This window comes from Nansenia antarctica (genome assembly GCF_963989245.1).
Source record: "Nansenia antarctica genome assembly, chromosome: 17".
Taxonomy (NCBI): domain Eukaryota; kingdom Metazoa; phylum Chordata; class Actinopteri; order Argentiniformes; family Microstomatidae; genus Nansenia; species Nansenia antarctica.
Window position 1 is genome coordinate 7,667,665 of NC_137687.1, and position 12,620 is coordinate 7,680,284.

Genomic DNA, 12,620 nt, shown 5'->3' on the forward strand with positions numbered 1-12,620 from the left:
TGTGACGGCTAATTGCGCTGATATCACTTAAACTAACAGGAAAGACTAAATTGGATTCTGGCGGGGCTTTGTGTGCGCATCGCTTCTGGCGACTTCTGATAAGAGCAACTTTATTTTCTCCTGCATTCCCTTTATTTCCCTTTCATCCCGTCCTGTCATAATCCCATCTCCCCCTCCTCAGTAAGAGTGTCGAGATGACAATGTGTCCGTGATGGAGAGAGGGGAGAGGGAGAGTGCTCCACTTTCCCCTTTGTATTACTCGAACAATGACTTCTCCAAATTAAATGGGCTACCTACAATGCGAAGAAGTGTGGTGCCCTATGTGTGGAAAAATAATCATAAATGGTCGGCAAGCAAATGGTGTGTGACGAGGATAGAGATAAGAGGTAACAGTCATAACAGTATGTGAGGTTTCATAAGAATGCCATGCTACCATAAAAGAATTCACTGCACATTTTAAAACGCATTGCTCTGGTAAAAATAATAAATTGAATACTCATAGCCACCCAAAAGAAGTTCCCCATTAAAGCGAATATGACAATATGAATTTGACGTATGTTCAGGCAGGGCACTTGGAGAAGGGAAGCTGGCCCGCCAAAAGACAGACAGCTGAATCCACATAGGCCTATGAAATAAAGCAAAACACATCACATGTTCATGGGACGAAGGTTTAAAAGAGCCGAGTTCTGCAACCCTCCACCATGCTTAAGAAGGGTTTTCGCCACTGGCTAAGCAAGTTAGATTTAATTTAGAAGTAAAAAAAAAATCTGAGTGGGGCAGTCCCACTCATATTTTTCATTTTTATTGACAGATATATAGTAGAGATTAGGATGAGGATGGGTGGGTGAGAGAGAGGAGGGATGACATGCAGGATATGTCCCCGGCCGGAATCGAACCGGGGACCCTGCGGTTACGTGGTCAACGCTTAAGGCCGGTTTAGGCTTCTGCGTAAAGTCGACGCCGTAGGCTACGCGTAAGCTTACGTAGTCCCGCATGACCGTGCGTAGCCTTGACGTGCTCCTCTCAAAAAATCTAACCACGTGTCAGAGCGCACGTAACCGTAAGCTCTGTGATTGGTCCGCTTGGTAGAACATGATTCAGACAAGATTCCGACTCTCTCATCGCCCAAAATGCGGAAGTCATGACAGAAATGTCATTCACCTTTTCTGTAATTACTTATTAATAACGATTTGAAAAATTATGCTAACCATCGTATTATCTTAGTTTAATGTCATTTCAATGCATCATAGAACTTTTATATACAACAAACATAACAACAAAAAGATCGCTATTATGCCGCTTTGAACTTTGAGCTCCGTTGAGTTCCTAACCGGAAGAGGCACAGCACAGGGGCTGAAAACACACTGCCACCTAGCGATGTGACGGTGTAATTGCAGCGCGGACCAACGTCGAACTATAAACTTGGAGAGCCCTCGCGTAGTCTACGGCGTAGCCGCACGTAAATTCGACGCAGAAGCCTAAACCGGCCTTTAGTCCACTACGCCACCTAAGCGCCCCAGCAAGTTAGATTTTGATCGTCCGATCCATCTCATCCTCAGCTTCTACCTGCAAGTTCACTCTGTGTTTTTACTTACCTACGGGGGGGTTTGAAAACTTGATGGGCTCCATATAATATTGTATTTAATGTTGTATTTCATTTAATGTTGTTTACGGGGCTTCAGGCCCGGGAGCTATATCAGAGCGGAGACATCTGGCGTAAATTACGCCAAACCTAATGTATTACCGTTTTCATTCATCTTATTAAGACAACGTTATGTGTCCTGACTGAAATGTTCATATTTCACGTCTCTGTGATTGGACGGCAGGCAGGCTGATAGTATTTCCGTATTATTCCGTATTTTCTCTGCCGTAGAGGGGGGTGGGGAAGGGGTCAAGGTGAGCAGAGTTGACCGTCACGGCGGACCTCCCTCTTTTCAGAGATAAATGAACAATTGAATGGCAAGTGGCTGCTTTCTTATCCCATCTCCTGGCTGCTATGATCCAGGTCTGATATGATCCCAAAGGCTCACTCAGCGAGAGATTAGGTTTGGACCGTCCGCCCCGCGGCAGCAGTGCAGGAACAGATGTTGGGTGGCTGGAACTTGGCAGAGATGTGCGGAACTCGCCACTCTAATTGCGAAGCTAAATTGTTTGCTAAATATGTGTCTCCGTGTCACATTAGCCTTTTATGAGGTAGATTTATGACTGCTAATACCCTGGTGCAGTCGATCTCCAAGGAGACGTGGCCACGTTGATACCTACCTGATGGGTCATTCCATGTCAAGGGACGGACAAAAGAAGACTTCGACACCCACCATATCAGATCGTTCTGAGATTGTGTTTGTAGTTTGTAGAAACAGATAAGACAAGCTTCTACATTATTTTGTAGAAATACAGTTTTCCTGTACCAAAGTCCTATCTGGTAATGATTAAGACATGAGGAATCCTAAACAATGGTCAAATGTCACCCATGAACCCTCCAAATCTCTCCTTTAGAAGAGGCTGACGAGCAATATGATGCTGCTGCTTTGAGTTTTGTTTCTTCATACTATGGAATCATGGGCGACTTTTGACCATTGTATTGTATTCTTCTTCATGTCAGAATCATTCTATTGAATATTATATAATCCCACAAAATGACAAATTGTCAATTTAGGTACAGTCTATTAGCGTATTTCTCAAGGATGAAACAACATCTAAACAAGCGTACAGTAAACATGTTGTCCCCTACTAATGATGTAGTGGCCCTCGATAAAACAGCAATGAAATTAAGAATGAAGCGAGACGTTTATCTATAAACTTTGTATGAAGACACTCTGGCTGTCTCTGTTTTACAGTGCTGTGTCCCAGTTCGTGAGCTTAGAATTATAAGGTTCTATCTCCGTTTAGGGTAGTTCAGAGATATTGAGCGTCAACGTTTTTACATTCCATTATGTTTTGTGAGATGGAACCTTTGTATTTTATTAATTACTAACTAAAAAATGTAAACATTTTAAAAAATAACACCACACAGGCATTAATAAACACCTAATGGATCAGATTATGTAAAAAACTCAATTTTGACAAAAATGTAGATAGAACCTTATAATTCTAACGTCACGAGTTGCACAAAGGGAGGGCTTCTCTTGGTGTAATCACTTCCTGTGACCAAAGACGACAAATATCTGGCTGCTATTAGGCTACTTTCATACTAACTCTATTGATTTAAGATGCCTTTACTGCATTAGACTACACGCCTACAACTGCATTCGTAGCATTCGAAAAGTCACCTGTAGTGTTACAAGACCCATCATTCACCCAAGTTTCATCATAATTATCTCAGTGGTGTGTGACATACGAATGGACAGACTGAGACCGAATCATAGTCCCCTCTCTCTCCGATTTCATCGGTGGGAAACAATAATGATGCAGGAATACTTAGCCTCTATCTTATCTCTTTATAACTATAGGAACCATTTCAAAACACTCTCGGAGATTCTCGGTGTCATGACTTGTTGATTTGACACGGAATGACCCTGCAAATGACTTAAACCGTTATTGTCTGGTGATGTCTAGTAAAACGGATGATTGTAATGTTGCAGTATTGGAGTCCTCGGTGCCCAGGGCCCATTATGTTCATTCCATATAAAAACAATATCTAGGGGGAAACACTGCTCATTATCAGTAGCGGCAGTGCTGCATTACTGGCACAGAGGCCTGTGTTTGTGTAGCCTGAGGGCCATGTCAGGGCAGTCATTATCAGAGCTCACAGAGCATCTCTGATGAGAATAAACCACCCCCCCACCCCGCCCCCCCCCCCCCACACACACACACACACACACACACAAACCATTTGCCAGCCGTTAAGTGTGTGATATGTGGAGGTAGAGATATCAGTCAGAGAACAGAGGCGGTGATGAGAGTGGAGAGGAACGGAGGAGAGGGGTGGGAGGGGGGGGGAGGGGGGAAGAGATGAAAAAGGGAATTTTAGCCTACGGCAAGCTCTGATCTTTCTGTTGGAGAGTGACCAAAGCTCAGACAGACACACACTCTCACGTACACGCACGCACGCACGCACGCACGCACACACACACGCACGCACGCACGCACGCACGCACGCACACACACACACACACACACACACACACACAGGCCCTTATAATGGCATTACTGGTAGATCAGAAGCTTATAACAACATTAATAACAGCAATAACACTGTGTGTATCAGTGTGTTTTGTGATCATGAAGCATCAGAGAGGTGCTTTATTCAACTCAACTTTTGCATGTCATTACCTCTTGTATTCCTTCCTCTAAAGCCCCCCACCTCTCTCCCCTATACTGCCTTTGTCCACACACCCCCTTTTTGCTGTTGAAATCCCTCTCTGTTGAGATCCTTTCACCCATATTATACTCTCACACACACTCGACCCCCAGCCCTCTCAGCTGCAGGGCTGAGATCAACTCCAAAGAAAAATTGAAAAAGCTGTAATTATGCTCTTCATGAAAATGAGTCAGGCGAGGAGAGAAGAAAATACACCAGAAAGCTGTCCTTGTCGTAGATAAGAATGAATACTAATCAAGCCTGTATGTTCTGGAGCTGGAGAGACCAGGGGAGTGGAGTGTGTGTGTGTGTGTGTGTGTGTGTGTGTGTGTGTGTGTGTGGTGGAGGGGGATTTTAATTATAAAATACATGCAAGCACGGGGGCTACATGATTTGCTCGACCTTGCACCTCCCCTTCTACTCATCCTTAATTACATAACAGCTCCTCTCTCTGAGTTAATGACATTGCACTGTCAGAGGAAAAACAAAGAAGCACCCAAAGTGGTTCTTAAATCAGACTTTTTTGTGTAGAGAGACTAGTGTGGGGGATTCGGATGAAACGGCTGGGGGAATTTGTCGAATTTGTCCCAGCGTGTGGATCTTGTGCCTTGATCATCAATCAGACACACATAGGCTAATGTCGTAAACACACAGAGGAAATAAGGTCTAAGATCTGATAATAAAATTTATTAATTCATTCAATATCACACTTTCATACTTTGCATAGGATTTCATGTACAATTATATTTATGTGGCTCAAACGCTTAATGTTTACTTACATCCAGAGTCTGGATCTCTTTATCACACATGTATGAGATTGGTAACTAACTGCCTATACTTGTATTATAAATTGTCAAATAAAATGGTAAATGGACTGACTTACAGTATATAGCGCCTTATTTACAATGGCCTCTCATTCACCCATTCACACACCGATGGTGGCAAGCTACCATGCAAGGCGCCGGCCCCGCTCATTGGGAGCAATTTGGGATTCAGTGTCTTGCCCGAGGACACCGTGACATGTGGCCAGCCGGGGTTCAGACCGCGGATCTGCCGACCTTGCGATCATTAGACGCCGGCTCTACCTCCTGCGCCACAGCCGCTGCGACTTATATTATAAAGTGCCACATCGCGTCCGTGGACCTCCGTTTGGAGTTAAATTGGTGATACGTATACTTTTAAAAAGTGTACAGTATATTTTCAGAGTTGTGGGACTAAAGGGGTAACACAACTCACAATTGCTAGGGCACCTTATTGGATGGGTATGCAGCAGCCTTATTCTTATTCTTGAGATTTCAAGATGGCTGGTCTGAGTCTTGTTTTTCCCTATTAAAACGGGTCTTGGTACACTAGGACTTTGGCTGGGTCTCAAGAGGTTGGGCTTTGGTTTGTTTGGGTTTCAAGGGGTCAAGTCTTGGTCTGGGTCTGGGTCTGGAGCTCGAGGGTTCTAAGTTTTGACGCCATAGCTTCTCTGCAGGAATTATACTGGACATTGTTTGAGCAGCATACTGGGTCCTGAATATATTCTATTCTTGTTGTGGCCATACAAGAACGTCCCCTCTGTCAATACAGTACATCACTATCCTCAGTTGGCTACATAATAATAATAATAATAATAATAATAATAATACATTTATTTTATAAGGCGCCTTTCAAGGCACTCAAGGTCGCCGTACAGTTACAAAATTAAAATACAGAGAAATATACAGTATATACATAGCTAGCAGCAGAGCAACAGGGGAACAGTAAGTCAACGGGCATACGCCTGCGTAAACAAGTGAGTTTTGAATGTGGAGATTGAATCAATGTTCCTGATGTCGGGGGGGGGGGGAGTTCCAGAGGCGAGGGGCGGAGCGGCTGAAGGCTCTATGATGTCAATTCATTCAGCGTTGACCCAGGAACGACACTAAAACGCCTCCGACTGCCTTTCAACCATCAATGCCAGACTGCCAACCAATGCAGCACCGACTAGAACAAATGCACAAACACCAGCAGAACACAATAATCCGATATGTTCAGATTCAGATTCAGATTCAGATAACGTTTATTGCCATTATGCTTGACACATATAGGAATTTGTTTTGGCATTACAGTAGTTGCATTTATGCCTTTTTCACATGTATATGAACAAAAACAAATACAAATACAAATGCAAAAACAGGACAGACATTGGATAGTGCTATATACAGTATATGTATATATATATAAAGTGCAGTGCAGAGTTTTTCAGAGGTCCAGTGCATATTCAGTCCTGGGCAGACTTGGGGGCGGGGGGGGAGGGGGAAGCCAGAGTCATTTAGCAGCCTGGCGGCTGAGGGGAAAAAACTGAGCCACTGGCCACTACCCCCTACCAACCCAGCAGCCTTCCACCACAGACAGTTATCCAATGAGGAGAAGCCAAGGGCAATCAAGACGTCCAGCAGCTGTATCGACACATGCCCTGTGTTTCTCCTACAGATTCCATAGGAGGAGGATGAACTGGGGAACATGGAGTATGTTATTCTTTATACATCCTTCTGTGGGACTATAGGGGTAACACAATGGGGGGTCATAGACACAATAATATGAGGTTAGACTATAGTGATATATCTGTTATCTATGACTTTTTTAACACTGCAAGTGCCAATGCGTGTTTTCACATGGTTTGACTTTGACAGATAATGCACCACTTATCCCTTCTGTCAGATAATACCCCACTTCTCCCAGAAAAATGTCTATTTATTTTGTTTGCATTGGAACAACACAAAAAAACTGAGAAAAATGCCCTGTGTTTCTCCTACGCCAAATCTCATATAATTCCACACAGAACTCCAAACACGTGGACACAAGAACATTAGGATCTCTCTAGACGGACTTGGTAGCCTTGAGGTTGTCCGTGCTTTTCAACTATTTTGTTTCTCAAATCCTCAGACCATTATTCGCTCTTCTTTTTTTTCTTCATGCTCAGTGTGGTACACACAGACACACAACACAAAGGTTTTCTCCATTTTAACTGGTTGCAAGTGTGGTTTCTATATTGCCAGCACCTGTAACTTGCTACATTTGAGCCTACATACAAATTAAAGGAGCATTACATGCTCGAAAATACAATTATTTCTTACCGTTTTTGATAATAACAATAATAACAATCATTTTGTCCAGTCCATTTCTGCATGGAATGACATCAGATTTCGCTTTTTTCCCTGCTTTTTTGTGTTGTTCCAATGCAAACAAAAGAAATAAACATGTGAATACCAAAGCATTTGTAATTGCACATGGGAGAAGTGGGGTATTATCTGACAGAAGTGCAATAGTGCCAATATTTTGGTCCATGACTGTATGTTTTAGGGCATTTCTGCTTTAATGGGATAGACAGTAGAGATTGACCGGAAGGATAGGTGAGAGACAGGAGGGATGACATGCAGGATATGTCGACGGACGGAATCGAACCGGATGTGCTCAGCCAGGAAAATGTTGGTGTTAAACTGTTGATAATGGGCAATTTAATCAATTTAATTGAAAACAATTCAGTAAAACAATTCAGTAATTTGGGGGATAATGGGCGAAAGACAAACTATTTCAATACACATTAACATATGGATATAAAACTAATTGGTAGAAATCTAGTATAAGATTCAAGCTATTTCTCCCCCAGCCATGGCTCGAGCCCAGCCTATCTGTTGCGTAAAGGTGTGTATTTGACTGCACGTCTTGTGTACGTAACTTTTTATTTTTACAAAACACATATGCTTTCAGCTCTTACTTGTACGTTGTTCAATCTATAAATACAATTAAAATTAAAGTGATGAAATTCTGGTGTGTTAAAAGTAAAATCTATTATTTATGTGAATATGCCATATTCAACATGTAAGACCTTCAAAATACAAAATGTTGTATTCTAATGATTCTTGAGTCCTGAGTGCATTTAATCTGACTGAATGATTACACTGTTCCACAAACATACAACTGTAAAATGCCTTCTCTGGCGGCACTGGTTAGTGCAGGGAACTGGTACTGCGTTAACAGTGTTGAGAACTTAACAGACAGAAATGTTGATACTGTAAGTATTAACGATTATTCACTTGATACTGACAGCCATGTTAGGTGGCCTAGCTTTACTGCAAGACTTTTACGAACCGGAACAACACTCCTATTCAGGCAGGTATGTTCAAAGGTAGGGACCAGCATTATTAGAATCACACTAACCTCCTTGTGAGAACAGGCAATGAAAGAAAACAGAAAAAAAACACTTGAGGGCAAACAATAACTAAACCAGAGCTAAACAAACAAACCACATTAAACAACAGCGGAAATCAATAGCTTCTATTTTCCACTTCCCCCCATAAAAGGGCCTCAGGATTTGAGAGAATCATTGTTCTGCAAGGCCATCGAGAGTTCAATGTGTTCATATATCCATGAGAGTTTATACAACCCTTAGTTGAATACCCTGAGGACAGTGCTTGTCCTATAGGGTCTATTCTCTTCAAAAGGGGCTTGTAGAAAAACAAAGGAAAGTGGCCAATCGTTTGACCCTGTCTGTGGCGAACGGTTAATTCCTACTTCATGAAGGACCAATAGTTAAAGTGACACCTTTAAGAGAACTAATCAGCATCAATATAGATATTGCTGTACTTGTCGTTTACCGCCTGAGACTACAATCGGAAAACATCCACCGTTTCACACAACATCTAATTTTGAGGTAAAAAGAAAATCGTTTTTTAGCTCTTTACAATATGTCATCCTGTCTTCCTTACCAAGCCAGCCAATAAACCTGGTTAGGAACAATAAGGTGACCAAGGTGGATCATGGTTTGGATTGCTCTTATCTATTGTACAGTAGCATCTCGTGACGTTAGAATTATAAGGTTCTATCTCCATTTTGGTCAAAATTGATTATTTTACATAATCTGATCCATTAGGTGTTTATTAATGCCTGTGTGGTGTTGTTTTTAAAATGTTGACATTTTTTAGTTAGTAATTAATAAAATACAAAGGTTCCACCTCACAAAACATAATGGAATGTAAAAACTATCGCTCAATATCTCTGAACTCCCCTAAACGGAGATAGAACCTTATCATTCTAAGCTCACGATCTGTCACTAAGTATTCATTGTTGCACCATGTATGTTTATGTATTTATTGTGTTGCAATGTATTTGTATATCTGGACACTCGGCCCCACCGAAAATGAGGGTCTCCCTCAGTGGTCCCCGAGTCGAAATAAAGGCTTGAAATGAAATGAAAATTAAATTAAACAATGTAATTTTTTGTGAAATCCATTCCAAAAACATGGTTGAAACTATCATTGATATCTCATGGATGGGTCAGTCGTTGCATCCATAACTCTGTCTATGAATATGAGAGTGGCTACATTTCTACAGCCCCATTCCTTAGCTATTTACCCCCAAAAAGTGTTTGTTGCTTTGTTGTTGTTTGTTGTTCAAACCCTTTAAAACCCCAATTGAAGATGATCTCCACCTTTAAGGCTGGGCGATCCCCATATTAGCTGGTGTTGTCTGGTGGACTTGAAGGAGCGAGCCATTAGACTATCGATCACCTAATAGACCGTGGCTGCCCTGCTGTAGCTGCGCCCAGCTGTCACCATCATCACTACTGAACAGCACGGGCTGCAGTCCAACACAAACCATAAAAACACACAATACATACTGTAGCCCATTACACAGACAATGGAAGAGTACAGGAGAGGGAAACCAGAAGAAAGAGGGAGAGGGAAGGCGGAGAGAGGGGGGATAGAGTGAATAGTTTCATGGAAATCTTACAGCCTGGAGGTCTGCTGAAAAAAGGTGTTTGGCAGTTTGTCTTCCAAGTGCTTCCTACCTCCCCAATATGCTCAGCTGTGTTTGGGTGTTTGACTGGTAGTGTTTAGCATTGAATACGTTATTAAGCATGTTCTTAGGGGTCTCACAAGCAAAGTCCTCCAAAGTATGTACTCATTTATAGAGTGTGTGTATTGTGTGTGTGTGTGTGTGTGTGTGTGTGTGTGTGTGTGTGTGTGTGTGTATGTGTGTGTGTGTGTAACACGGAGGCTTCTGATTTCAGAAGTCTTATCAAACAACGACTGCTTAGGCGGGGTGATTTTCTTGTCTATTGAAATGCTAAAATATGCAAGCCTTTATGAGAGCCTGGCACTCTTGAGCTTCTGCATATACACCGTGTAATCCAAACTAAAATGCTTAGAGGGAAAAGATTCTCCTCGGCTGTCATTGGAGAGAAGTTTTGGTTGAAGTGGGCATGAAAGTCATGAGAAATTATTCACTCGGGCAGCTAGAGAACTGTTTTTCATTCAGGTCTTTTTGGCACCGTTGGGCCACCATCACTCATTGATACTGTTCAAATTGGGCCATGGAGCGGGGAGAAGAAAGGTAGGGCAGACTGTCCCCACTGTGAGGATGTATGTGTGTGTGTGTGTGTGTGTGTGTGTGTGTGTGAGTGTGTAAATGTTTTTTCTTATGTGTTTGTGTGTGAAAGAGAAGAGCAATAGAGAGAAAATGAAGAAAATGACGATTATGAAGGTATACGATGCACATCTCAGCATTAGAGCAAAACTCTGCCAAATACTCAGTGGATTAGACTTTTGCTATGCATACACCTGTTTCTATGAGTGTATGTGTGTGTGTGTGTTTGTCTGTGTGTGTCAAGGAAACAGTAGTAAATGTGATGATGCCTAGCCCTCTTTCTGTGTTTACACTTGTCTCCTCTTGTGTGTGTGTGTGTGTGTGTGTGTGTGTGTGTGTGTGTGTGTGTGCGTGTGTGGTGTATGCGTACGCATATGCATGTGCATGTGCATGTGTGAATCCCTTGCCTCTCTTCTCTTCAGTGTGTCTTAATTAACACCTTTCTACACCTGACAACTGAGAAACCTCACGGTGATGCACAAACAACTCAAGCCTCCCCGTCTCTCTGTTTCTGTCCTTTGGCACACACCTCTTCTTCTTCTCCCTCTTTCCTCCGCATCTTTATATCTGATTTACCCTCAATGTCCTCCACTGCACCTCTCACCCCCCTGCCAGACTGTTCTCCTTCTCAACCTCTCTTTTGCCCAAATACCCCCCCCCCCCTCTATGCTTTTCAATTCTGTTAAATCTTCTCCCTCTGCTATCAATTCAACTTCCATCTCTCTCTTTCCCCAAAACCCAGCCCAGCCCGCAATCTCGCCTCTGATCCTGCAGCGCCAGAACACAAGTGGATTTTCCTATGCCAGTGGACAGAATGCCAAATGCCCCCGTCTCCACAAATCAGCAAAGCAGATCCGCTCTCGAATGAGGCACAGCTTCTTCGATTGAAAGGTGATTAAAGATGGCGAATCAAAAGATGAATTTTCTTCAAATTTGTTCTCGTTTGTGATTAAAAAGCGTAGCTTTTTTTTTTTACATATGATGTCACATTTTCTGCAGTGTCAGTACCAATGCAATCGCTCCACTTCACAGTACACAGCTGACATCATGTCAGGGCTGGGCAACAACTCCGGTCCTTGACAGCTACATGACCTGTCCAGGCTTTTATTACTATCCAGCACCAACATACTTGACCCAAACAATCAACTCACTCTGGTCTACATAGGTACACACTTCAGGGCCAAGTGTTACCAAACCTTGTGCTAAGAGATTAGAGATGAAGCATCCATCAACTCTGACAACTCCAACAGCCCTGACCCCCCCTTACATATCCCCTCCATTCCAAGCCCGGCTAAAAGAAAATCATTCCATTCCCACAATGCACCAGCAAACTCCAGTATGTGCAACACGTCCTCTTAACACATGGAAAAGCCAAACACAAGGAGAAACACGTGAACATGTTAGGTTAACACGGTACTGAAATTGTCCTGGATACGTTGTTTATTTTTTACAGCTGTCACTATGGCAACACAGGGTAATTAAGAGCTAACAGAGGTGTGAGGCTCTATGTTAATGTTTATTTATTTCGATTAATGACTAGTTTTTCCCTCACAACAGCATTAAAGGCGAAATAAGTCACAATAGCATCCAGGTAGATGTAGTCGTTAGATGGTGTCATATCGCATCATATATTTAGCATAATAACTTTGATTCATATTGGGACAATTATGTCACTAATCAGCAAGCATATCATATAGAGCTATCATAACCTCAATATCACTTACCTCTTTTACACACACACACACACTCACACTCACACACACACACACACACACACACACACACACACACACACACACACACACACACACACACACACACACTTCACTCATGACCAATCTTTTTGTTGCCTATCACAGGTACCTCAAGCACCAATATCTTTTTAGATGGTTTTGTCAAGATATACTGGTTACAAACTGTCTTCGTG

The 12,620-nt window shown here is 42.4% G+C and overlaps 1 pseudogene across 1 annotated transcript in view; it reads right to left on the reverse strand.

Moving 5' to 3' along the window:
• The window catches only part of LOC308172845 (calsyntenin-2-like), a 205,208-nt pseudogene that overhangs the window by 154,217 nt on the left and 38,371 nt on the right, over window positions 1-12,620 (reverse strand). The gene's annotated exons all lie outside the window — the stretch shown is intronic.